The following is a 12,574-nucleotide window of genomic DNA, read 5'->3' as shown; positions in this document are numbered from 1 at the left end:
TGCCTACATACTATCTTCCTCGAAGGCCTCAGCCCCCAGATCAAAGATGAGGTGGCGGCCTGGGAACTTCCGGAATCCTTGGACTCCCTGATAGATCTCACCAGTCGCATCGACCGCTGCCTATGAGAACATTCACAAGAGGCGAGTGTCCAGGAGGATTGCACCGAACTCATCCCAAATTCAACGTACGCACTCTCCTAAGCCCAACAGCGCTCTGAGTAAAGAAGTGGAAGAGCCAATGCAGATGGGTCCAAGTAAGCTTTCCCAGAAAGAAAAACACCGTCACCAGCAATCAGGTCTCTGCTTGTATTGTGGCCAACCTGGACATGCCATTGCTTCATGCCCAGTCTGTCCGGGAAACTCCCAGGCCTAGGTTCTGCCGAAGGACTATTCCTAGGCCTGACTTCATCCTCTCCTCCATTAAATGTGCCAGTCCCCATTAAACTGGACAATCAGGAATTTCACACATTGGAACTCTGGAGCCAGCGGAAATTTTATTCTGAAACAACTTGTTGAACATCTCCGAATTGCCACCATCCACTCCCCAGTGTCCTTACTTCTCTCCTCCATTCACGGAAAACCTCTACCAGGCGAGGTCACTCACTCCACGGCTCCTATCCAGCTCCGTACTGGGTCTCTTCCTGTGGAGACCATTTCATTCCTTGTCTTGGATAAAGCAATACATCCCATAGTTTTGGTACTGCCGTGGCTACAGCTACTCACTTCGCAGTTTGATTGGGTCACATTACAACTTTATCGATGGGGTACCTCCTGCCACGACAAATGCCTGGAGTCTGTATCACCTGTGCCTTGATTAACCACTTCTGCCTCTCTTCCGGGCCTTCCTCTGCAGTATTCCTCATATGCGGACACCCTATTTCCACATCGTTCCTTTGACTCAGTAATAAATTTGCTGCCTAATACGGAAACTCCTCGGGGTAGGATTTACCCATTGTCCTTGACTGAAACGCAAGCCATGTCGGAAAGTAATCATGAGAACTTGGCCAAAGGCTTCATCCGTCCCTCCAAATCTCCTGCTGGAGCAGGCTTTTTCTTCGTGGGGAAGAAAGACGGCTCACTCCTGCCATGCATCGACTACCATGGCTTAAACGAGATCACTCTGAAGGATCGCTACCCTTTACCCTTGATTTCGGAACTCTTCAACAGACTTCAGGGTGCTAACATTTTCACCAAATTGGACATTAGAGGGGCTTACAACTTGGTCCAGATCCGCCAGGGCGACGAATGGAAAACCGCGTTTAACACACATGACGGCCACTTTGAATACCTTGTGATGCCGTTAGGACTATGTAACGCTCCAGCGGTTTTTCAGAAAATGATGAAGAGGTCTTCAGAGACATGCTCTACCGATGTAGTGTACCTGGGCGATATCTTAGTCTTCTCTCAGGACCTTCTGAGCCACCGTCAGGATGTCTGCAGTGTGCTTCAGCGTTTGTGGGACAACTGGTTGTATGCCAAACTAGAGAAATGTTGTTTTGAACAAGAATCCATTCCTTTCCTTGGCTACATTGTTTCCAGCCTAGGCTTTCGGATGGATCCCCAAAAATCCAAAATTATCCACGACTGGCCTCAACCCACAGGCCTCAATGCCCTGCAGAAATTTCTCGGCTTCACCAATTACTACAGATCCTTTATTCATCACTATTCTACTCTGACTGACCCCCTCACGGCCATGACTCACAAGGGGGCCAATCCGTCTCAGTGGTCGCCTGAGGCCATGACCGCCTTCCAGGACCTCAAGACTTCATTCCTCCAGCAGCCATGTCTGTGCCACCCTGACCCCCGACAGCCCTTCATCATCGAGGTCGACACTTCTGGCTTCTGACGTCGGCATAGGAGCAGTACTCAGCCAGTATTCAGCCTCCCAGACCTTACACGAGTTCATTCTTCTCCAAACGCTTCTCTCCAGCAGAACGTAATTATGCAATCCGGGATAAGGAGTTGTTGGCAATTAAACTGGCTTTCGAAGAATGGTGTCCCTGGCTCGAGGGAGCGCAACACCAGATTACAGTTGTTACCGACCACAAAAACCTCAAGTATTTGCACCATGCTCAATGTTTAAACCATCAACAAGTCCATTGGACCCTTTTTTTCTTTACTCTATTTAACTTCCTGTTATGATACCATCCAGCCAATAAGAATGGCCGTGCCAACGCACTATCCAGGTCTTTTGTCACAGAGGATGTTCCCGATGTTCCTCAGCGCATTATTGAACCAGCTAAAGTCCTCCTTCCTGCTACGTTCACTGTGCTGCCTTGGAAAACTGTGGTTCCCTGACAACTCAGACGAAAAATATTTCAGTGGGCTCACGACTCCCTAACTGCAGGCCACCCAGGCCAGTCTCAAACCCTCTCCATTCTCCAGAGGTTTTAATTGTGGCCCACCATGAAGGACGCACAGGCCTATGTTGAGTCATGTCCCACATATGCTTGTCATAAACCCCCGGCGGGTCATCCTTGGGGTCTCCTGCAGCCACTTCCCATGCCTAGTGAACCGTGGTTACACATAGCCACAGATTTTATTGTGAACCTTCCTCCTTCGAGTGGCAATAATACCATTTGGGTCACCATGGATCAATTTTCGAAAATGGCTCACTTTGTGGCACTACCTGGCCTTCCTTCAGCAACAGAGTTAGCGAATCTGTGCATCCACCATGTATTCCGTCTCCATGGTCTCTCTAGACATATCCTCTCAGATCGGGGAGTTCAATTTGCCGCCCGATTTTGGAGATCTCTCTGTAAAAAGTTTGATATCTCACTGGATCTCACTTCGGCTCACTGGTCAGACGGAGAGAACAAACAGGACCTTAAAACAGTTTCTTCGACCTTATGTCAATTCACGGCAGAATAATTGGTCCAACCTTCTGCCATGGGCGGAATTCGCTTTAAATTCCCACCAATCCGCATCCACTGGGTCATCACCCTTCCAGGTGGTTTGCGGATGCCAGCCACTGCCTCCTCTCCCGCTCTCACTATCCGTGCCATCCCTAGCGGCGCAGGCTACCGTGCAGGAGTTACATTGTCTTTGGGACCACACCAAACAACTTCTTCAGCAAGCCACTCAAAGATCAAAGAAATTCTACGATGCTCATCATCGAGAAGCTCCTCAATTTAACCCGGGAGACAAAGTGTGGCTCAGCATCTGGTTTATTCGTCTCAAACTGCCTTCGGCCAGCTTCACTCCCAGACACACTGGGCTGTTTCCTGTGCTTTGCCAGCTGGGCCCAGTGACCTACAGTCTTCGACTGCTCTTGTCTCAAAATCAGACAAATACCAGCCAACACTCTGCTCGTTCATGAAACCACCAGCCCCCAGCTACATCAAAGGATACCCTCTCTCCCAAATCCCAGACCCACCGCCCAATCCTCCAAGCTAGCATTACCACCACACCTAGACCAACGCCAGGGGACACCCCTCACACTGAATTGATGCACTAAATCCACCCACCCCAACACTGCCCTCTCCCCAACCAACACCATGCATACCTACCTCAAACTACCCCCACACAACTGCAACTGCACCCCACTCAAAAGACACTACATCCCCCCGCGCCCAAGATGCCTCACCACTATCCCCACCAACCACAATACTCACCTGACAGCACTCTCAATCATAACTCTGCTTCTCATCATTGCCCAATCCATCTCCAAAAAAAATCCCATTCTACACGACCTCCTAACAGACAACCACTCTGACATCCTATGCATCACCAAATCATGGCTCAAAAAAATCAGACACAGCTTTAATCAACCAACTTCCTCACGCAACATACAATATCTTCTCCCTACCCAGACCAAAAAAAAAAAAAAGGAGGTGGACTCCTCCTTCTGGCCCTTAAAAAACAACCTCACATGCATCCCGATCAACATATTACCTGCCCTAGAAATAAGTCTCTTTAAATTCTCCTGATATACGCCCCTCCTAAATGCCTAGACCACAATCTATCCACCCTCATCGAAACCATCTCCTCCCACATCAACATGGACTTACCTGCAATTATACTAGGAGACTTCAACCTCCATATGGACACCACTCCCCTCCCACCACAATGCAAACTCCTCCTTGATACCATGACCGCAATGGGTTTCAATCAAATCATAAATTCCCAGACCCAAAAATCAGGACACACCCTCGATCTGATATCAATGACAAAATCTCAACGTCCAACAGCCCTCCCACCACCACCAGCATCCTGTGGTCCGACCACAAACTCATCCAGACCACATTACAACTGAAAACCAACCACACAGAATATAACTACTCCAAAAAATACACCAAATTCCACAAACCCTGCTCCAGCGAAAACCTAACAGAAGCCCTCCCCAATGCACTAACAACTTTAGACCTCAACGATCCAAACACGGCCATCAATTCCTGGATCAACATCAACACTGAAATAGCCAAAACCAAATGCCCTATCATCAACAAAGCAATCACCAACAACAACCCCCACAAAACACCATGGTACAACCCAGAGCTGAAAAACACCAAAAGACTACTCAGACAAGCAGAAAAAACCTGGAGAAGACATCCCACTCCATCAAACCTCGACCGATACAGAACGTTACTCCACATCTACAGAACCGACACCGATAAAGCGAAGCGAGAATTCTACGGAAAGTAAACCCATCAAAACCAATACAACCCCAGAGCCCTATTCAACCTCGTCTCCAAACTGACACAACCCAGCCATCATTCTCCCACCACAGGCAGCAACACAAAAAACATGCAAAGAACTTGCCCACTTCTTCTCAGACAAAATTACAAAGCTTATAGCCTCCAACCCCTACACAAACAAGGAAATCCCAATCCCACTCAACACCGCACTTCACTGTCAGTCTCACCATCTTGACCAGGAGGACGGTAGTATACTCCTATCACTATAGTCTTCCCTGACACACAAGGGATTTCTACCCATACAGATTCAATTGTGCATTTAGTCTCATACAAGATGTTTATCCTGTTGGATTCTATGCCATTCCGGACATAAAGCACTACACTGCCTCCCGGGTGCTCCTCTCTGTCATTGCGATATAATTTGTACCCCGGTATAGCACTGTCCCATTGGTTCTCCTCCTTCCACCATGTCTCTGAGATGCCGATTAAGTCTCTGGGCCATAGTTCTCCCAAGAGATGAGGTACTCCCATGTCTTGCCTCTTTTACGTACATCAAGAATGTAATCTACGGCATATTCAGTGCATTTCTGTGTCCAGGCTGGTAGGCTCTGGTTCTTTCCTGGAGAACTCTGAGAGTATCACTGGCTTTAGTAGAGATACATGAAATGCATTGTGTATCTTCATTGATGGAGGCAGTTTTAGACTGTATGTTAGATTTCCTAATCACCGGATGGCGAAAGGTCCCACAAAACAAGGAGCAAATCTTGCAGAAGGACGCTTAAGTTGGAAGTACTTTGTGCTTAACCAAACCTTGTCTCCAGACTGAAACTGGGGTGCCTTCTGATGATGAGCATCATAGGTTCTCTTTGCCTTTTGTCCTGCTTTAAGGAGGAGCTCCTTCGTCTGTCTCCAAAGCTGGGATAATTCTGCTGCAGTAGCCTGGGCAGCAGGAGAGGCTACTGACAATGGAATTGGCAGTGGAGGTAATGGTTGTCTCCCGTAGACAAGCTGGAAAGGGGAAGACCCCGTTGAAAAAGCAGGATGTGAATTGATGGCAAATTCTGCCCAAGGCAGTAATTCAGCCCAGTCGTTCTGTCTAGAGTTGACATAATATTGGGGTAATTGAAATCTCCCATTATTACCGCACTACCAATTTGATTAGCTTCCCTAATTTCTCTTAGCATCCATACCCACACCCCAGCCTCTTGCTCTCTCTATACTCCCTGCGCTGTCAGCTGTTGCCACAGATCTCGCCTCCTGACGGTGAGGCCCAGTGGGGCTCCTCCCCATGGGTGGTACCAACTCTCACCTCGGGCCAAGGGCCCACTAACTCACATATCCTAACAGCAGTGTTTCCCAACCCGTTCCTGAAGGCACGCCTAGCCAGTTAGATTTTCAGAATTGCCACAATGCATATGCATGAGATAGATCTGCATAAGCTAGGCATGCCTCCAGGAGTGGGTTAGGAAACATTGCCTTACAATGTTGAGCTCTACCAGATTTAGATGTTTCCTAATAGCAGCTATGAGTCAATGAGTGTGTGTGACTGTGTGTGTCTGAACATGTGTGTGAGAGTTCCGGAGAGAGTGTGGATGTGTTAAATGTGTGTATATGAGAGCAAGAGGAGAAAGTCTGTGCACCTTCCTCACTCCTGACCATCTCTGAGCTTTTGGAATCAAAAGAAAATGTTCTAAAATGGTATTTATTTATTTATTTATTTAAGAATAGGGGATTTTTTCATCTTTATTGGTTTTGATTGTTGGGCATTGTCTGCTGTTTTGAAATATTTTATTGGCGTTTGGGAAATTTTTTTATACATTTTATATGAAATTTTAATTATCTGATAATCTATTTTTTAACTGTTTGAAATGTGTCGTAGGTCCCCCATTCTCTGTGCTTTAGCCTTAACTAGGAGTGCTAGAGGTCCGGGTGGAGTCCAGATGGGGAGAAAGAATAATCAACAGCTCTTAGATACTTAAGTGCACTGAAAGTGCATAAATTAACTTTTGAAAATTGCTAAATTAGTATGTTACATATACACATGTAACTCCTTTGAAAATTACCTCCTCAGTGAGCACATGAGCAGCAGCACAACAGGTTTCTTGTTGAATGAAAGTACTTACTGAAATATTTTATAAATGATATATGTGGGCGCGGCCCGTGGATTTTATAACATATGCGTGCCGGATAGCTTTTTTTATGTTTTAAGGGATGTGTGCATATATAGGGAGGAGGAATAGTCTAGTGGTTTGAGCAGTGGACTATGAACCAGGAGATCAGGTTCAAGTCCTGCTGTTGCTCCTTGTGACCTTGGGCCAATCACTTTACCCTCCATTGCCTCAGGTACAAAAACTTAGATTATAAGCCCTCTGGGGATAGAGAAATACCTACAGTACCTGAATGTAAACTGGTGTGATATCTCAATTGAGATCAAATGTCAGTATATAAAAATAATAAATAAATATGTAAATTATCTTGTATGTGTAATTGGGTACCCATGGGCCAGTATGGAGAAAAATCCCCCCAGCCACTATTTCCCCATAATCCACCCCTGCCCAAGCATGGGATGACATGCTTGGGCAGGTAATAGCAAGATAAAGAAAGAAAAAAAAGGAAAAAGACAAAAAAAAAATGTTCACATGAAACCAAAGTTTAGTGAGTGCCATTCCTCATAATGCTCCAACTATCCACTAAAGCTGCTCCATTCTATTTTCTTGCTAGGGCATTCTAAAATCAGCCTGGAATGTACCACAATGACCAAGTCACCAAAATTATAAAGATAAACTTAAGTGCACAAAAACAAACATAACTTATACATGTATATATGAAACCAAAGAGTGCATAGCATTACAATTTTTCAATGCTATATAGCCATGGGAAAATAATTTAATATAGTCAATGGGTTTGATGTCTGACTCATGTTTATAAAGGTAATAGCATTCCTAAAATCATGAAAGTTTTGGTATTTGCCTCATTTTAGTCTATGCCTCACCCCATAGTAAAAGAAAACTTCTGTTAAGAAATCTCGATTTAAGCAATTCACTTCTCATAGATAATCTATGTCCCACTAACTGAAGAAAACATCAGATTCATATCTAACCTATCACAAGTTCCCCTCCTGCCACATTACTCTTTGGTCTTGATTAGTTCCCTATTCCATACAGAAATCAAAATTCTCATGTTCATGACACTTTTATATCATCTCCTTCAACCACAGCACTCTATTTATTCGGCCTAGCTTGCTAGTTTCTCCCTATCCTCACTTCCATTTCTGAACCTTCTTCTTCCATACCCTGGTTTGTGGAATGAGACCCTCTCTTCCCATCTGTGTCAACCCTTTGCGGTCTGCACTTAAATCAGATTTGTTTTTTGTTTTTTGGGTTTTTTTAACTCTCTCACTCTATGGATTGTGGGAGTGCTGTGAGCGTGAGGCTGTGTTGTGTTTGGTGTGAAGAACTGTGCTCAGTTTGTGTACAATCTGCATTTTCTGCTGCTTCTTTTTGTTCTCCTCTATTTGTGGTTGTTTGGTAGCTGGAAGTAGTTGGTTAAGCAGACTTCAGTCAGCAAACCTGGCCAGAATGGCCAGTTCTGGGGGAAAACCTCCAACTAGTGAAAATGGTAAAGTTTTAACTCGCAGACGGGGGGTTATATTCCTGCCTCCAGAAAGTGCTTCTGTGGAGGAGTGTGTACTGGTTATTAACTGAAAGAACATAAGGTATGCTTCTCAAATGAATAAAGATGCTGTTTTGTAAATAGGATATGAATTAGCAAACCAAGGCCTAAATTTATCAAAATGCAGTAAATATCGCATGCGATAGGAAAAGGGATGTGTTTTATGGTAATAGCCTATTTATCGCAAAGTGCGCTATCTTAGCGCTTTGCATAGGTATTACTGCAGAGTGCGATAACTTTTTCGCACTTTGCACTAATACCACAATTATTGCAGTTTCTACCTGCAACCACTGGGGAGGGGGGGGGAGAGAGAGGGAAAGAGTGAGAGAGAGAGAGAGAGAGAGCGAGAGAGAGCTTAATGCAAATGAAAAAGGTGTAGTTATTTCCCGCGTTAAAACTGTGCGACGGTCGGCCCCTGTGACATTGTGAGGGCAAAGGTAGCACCGGCGCCATTTTGAATACTGGCAATACGGCCAGAGTGCAGGAGGTCGCTCCTGGATCCCCGCTGGACTTTTGGCAAGTCTTGTGGGGGTCAGGAGGACCCCCCAAGCTGGCCAAAAGTCCCTGGAGGTCCAGCGGGGGTCCGGGAGCGATCTCCTGCACGCGGGCCGTAATGCCAATATTCAAAATGGCGCCGGTGCTACCTTTGCCCTGTCACATGGTAAGGGCAAAGGGCCATCGGCGCCATTTTTTTTAGCGCAGCTGATAGCGAGGGAACGGGAGATCGCTTCCCGCGGCCCCCCTGGACCACCAGGTATGTGTAAAAAGTTTGGGGGGGGGTAATTTTAAAGGGTCGGTGTGGGGTTGTTTTTTTTTTTTGTTTTTGTTTTTTTTTTTTTTTAAATCGGCGCCATTTATATTAGTGGCAGCCAAAATTGTGCCGATGGCCCGAGAGCGGGAGATCGCGCCGGGACACCCCCCCCCCCCCACTGGACCACCAGGTAATTTAAAACATTTTGGGGAGGTTCAGGAGGGTAGGGGATTTGTTTTAAAGGGTCGGGGTGGGTTTAGGGGTTGTTTTGGTGTGCCAGTTTTCCCGCCCTCCCCCTCCCCCGATTTACGATTTTTCACGATAAATCAGGGGAATTTCTATTGTATCGCGACTCTAACGATTTTTGACTATTTAAAAAATATCTGATGATGTTTTTAAATCGTCAAAAAACGATTCACATCCCTAGAAACTATGTCCAGATAAGAGAAGGCAGGAGGCAGCTAGAACAGAGGTGGCAACTGAGAATGAAGGTATTTCAGATGTTGAATCAGAGGCTGGGGCTGAAGCCAATAAGCTTGGGTCATGGAATGAGCCTGGGGCTTGTTCTGAAGCAGAAAGTGTAATGGAGGCTGAGAATTCTGGGGTGCTGCTATATCACACTGCCACAAGCTGAGGGGGTAGGGGTTGGTAGCACAGATATTTAGTAAAAAAAAAAAAAAAAAAAAAAAAAACCAACCCTCTGAAGAGTCTCAAGCTTCCATGATAACTGCAAAAAGACCTAACCAGATTCCTGATAAAAAAAGAAAATATAGTTCCCCAACCTCCCAATATTGTGCAATTAGAGAAACCAGATGATACTGTTGAGGAGGCAAGCACCTCAGAGAATAATACCTTTGAAAACATAGATGGTGTGTTTAAAACTCCTGAGCTGCTACCTCTTCAGACTCAGACTGTTACCCCAGGTCTTTCCATAGCTCCATCTCTCAGCTCTGTTATACAGACACTGAGTGAGCCAAGGACCTCACTGATTCCCAAAGTTGTGATCTATCTGCTGGACAATACATTTGAAGGGGCTTATTCACTAGACAGCATTAAAACATTTCTTAGTGAAACCAAGGGGAAACGTGGATGTAAAAAATGACTTTCCCAGATCTGAATTTATTCCTGAATTCTTCTCAGCACATTTTCAGCAAAACATCAATGTCAGAGTTTTGTAAGCAAAAACAATACAGAATAAAAAAAAACCGATGAGCAAACTTTGTAAATCTTTAAATAGTAAAATTGATGGGGTTTAGTAAGCAGATAACTTTTCTATCTTCTATCATATGCATTGTTTTGTTTTGTTTTTTTGCATGCTTTGTGCAGCAAATCACTACATTCATATACAATAAGCAGAAAACTAAACCTTGCAAACCTGAATGTTAATGGATGTAGGAGCATTAACAAATGAGCCACTGTTTTTAAATATTTGGTATAGAAGAAAATAAATATTTCCTTATTACAAGAAATATAAACTGATGAAGAAAATCTGATAGCTTGGTACAAAGACTGGAAAGGAGACGTGTTCTTTAATCATGGCTCATCTTTAAGGGCAGGGGTTGCTGCCTTATTCTCGGAGAACTGGAAACCTGAGTCAGTTGTAGTAGATGAAGTTAATGAGGGAAGATTGCCAAAGGTTCAAGCAAACTTTTGCCATAATCAAATGTGTATATTAAATGTTTTTGCAACTGTTGTTGGAAAAGAAAGGGTTCTGTTTTTTTTCAAAGGGTGAAGCACTCATAAAATAAAACTGCGTGTCTGACAATATTCTTATTCTTGGTGGAGATTTTAACTGTACAATTGATGAAAATAATGATAGGAATCATTTGAAACCTCTCCCTCTGTCTGCTAAAGAGCTACTGTCTATTATAAATGTTAATGATCTTATGGATGTATGGAAGAATTGTAATCCAAAGACTAAACAATGCACATGGGTGAGCACCAGCAGCAGCCACCTATCCTTAGCAAGACTTGACAGATTTTACAATTTAAGAAATTAATTACATATATTGTCTGGCTGTAAAATTGTTCCTACTGGATTTTCTGATCATAGCATGATTGTCTTTTATGTTAATTTACCCCCATAAACTATCAAAGTTGCTACAGGCACTTGAATACACGTCTGCTACAAGATTTGCATTTTATGGAATGCTTTACATTCTTTTGGAATGAGTGGTCAAAGACAAAAGAAACATTCTTATCTTTAAGGCAATGGTGGGATGTTGGCAAAGCTCAAATTGGATTGCTTTGTCAACAATACATAGAACAGGTGACAATAAGCCAAAATCAAAGCATGAAGGCGTTGGAGGAAGAAATAGATGGAATTCAAAAATCTCTTGAAAATACAGTATAATATTAGGCTATATGAGAACTTGAAATGTAAGAAGAAATTAATGAATCTGTTAGAGAGCAAGGTGCACACTTCACTAGTGCGAGCTTGTTTCCAGGGACTGAATGAAATGGATGCTCTTACTCAATTCTTTTCTGGGCTGGAAAAAAGAGTTGCAGAACAAAAGATAATTACAAATCTGAAAACACCAACAAGACACAAATTGTTTCAACCTGTGGCGATCTGGAGATATGCTGCAGTGCTATAAAACACTTCTGAGACATGGCAGCTCCTTCAGGATCTCCTGAAGATGTCATCAGAAGAGGCAGGGGGACTTGAAGGCTTTCTCACCCTCACTGAGCTATCAGCTGCTGTGCTGTCCTCAGCTCTCCATCTGTTAGCTTGAGTGCCTAGACAATCAGCTGAACCTTATTCCCAGGTTCAAATACTCAGAGAGAACTCAATCTTGAATACCAAGATTGAGCTGAATACTGAACAGTTCAACACTCACAGAATAAGACATCAAGAGTAGCTGCACAGAAGGGAGAGACTGTCACAGCTGATAACGTTCTGACTGGAGCTCAGTGGTCCAAAGGAGGTAACTGGCGCGGAGATAGAAGCTGTAGAATGTGAATGATGAAAAGCAATGCATCTGCGTAGCTTGAAATAGGAACAGGAGATGCCGCTAGCCTGCAGAGAGCCCAGTTCCAACTGAAGGAAATCAAAGGAGGCAAACTGTCCCAGACAATCCTAGCGGCAAGGGACCAATGAAAGCAGGCAAGGGAAAGCAGGCAAGAAAAACAAAGCAAAACAGGAAAGATCCAGTAAGGAGCTTAAAATCATTCAAAAGACAACAAATTAGGAGAGAGAGAGAGACCGCTCTACAACAAGTAGGGAACCAAGCTCTACAACACCAATAAGATTATACAGCATGACAGCAAAATAAGTAAACATCTATACACATTTTCAAATATACTAAGAAGGCAGAACTGTTGCCGTCGATTAACGATAAAGCACCAGGCATTGATGGACTGCCAGCAGAGTTTTATAAGCACTTTGGTCAATGCTGGGATAGGATCTTTTTTGTGTGATTGAAAGAATGCATCAAGGAATGCATTATTGTCCAAAAATGGAGAACTTCGCAACATTAAGAATTGGACGCCGGTTTCACTCCTCTGCTCTGAT

General features: G+C 44.2%; 1 protein-coding gene across 2 annotated transcripts in view; it reads right to left on the bottom strand.

Annotated features, from left to right (window-relative positions):
* The window catches only part of CPQ (carboxypeptidase Q), an 885,139-nt gene that overhangs the window by 684,033 nt on the left and 188,532 nt on the right, over window positions 1-12,574 (bottom strand). The gene's annotated exons all lie outside the window — the stretch shown is intronic.

Source organism: Rhinatrema bivittatum, chromosome 2 (assembly GCF_901001135.1).
Source record: "Rhinatrema bivittatum chromosome 2, aRhiBiv1.1, whole genome shotgun sequence".
Taxonomy (NCBI): Eukaryota; Metazoa; Chordata; class Amphibia; order Gymnophiona; family Rhinatrematidae; genus Rhinatrema; species Rhinatrema bivittatum.
The sequence above is the reverse complement of the archived record's forward strand: the minus strand, read 5'-3'. Positions and strand labels throughout refer to the sequence as shown.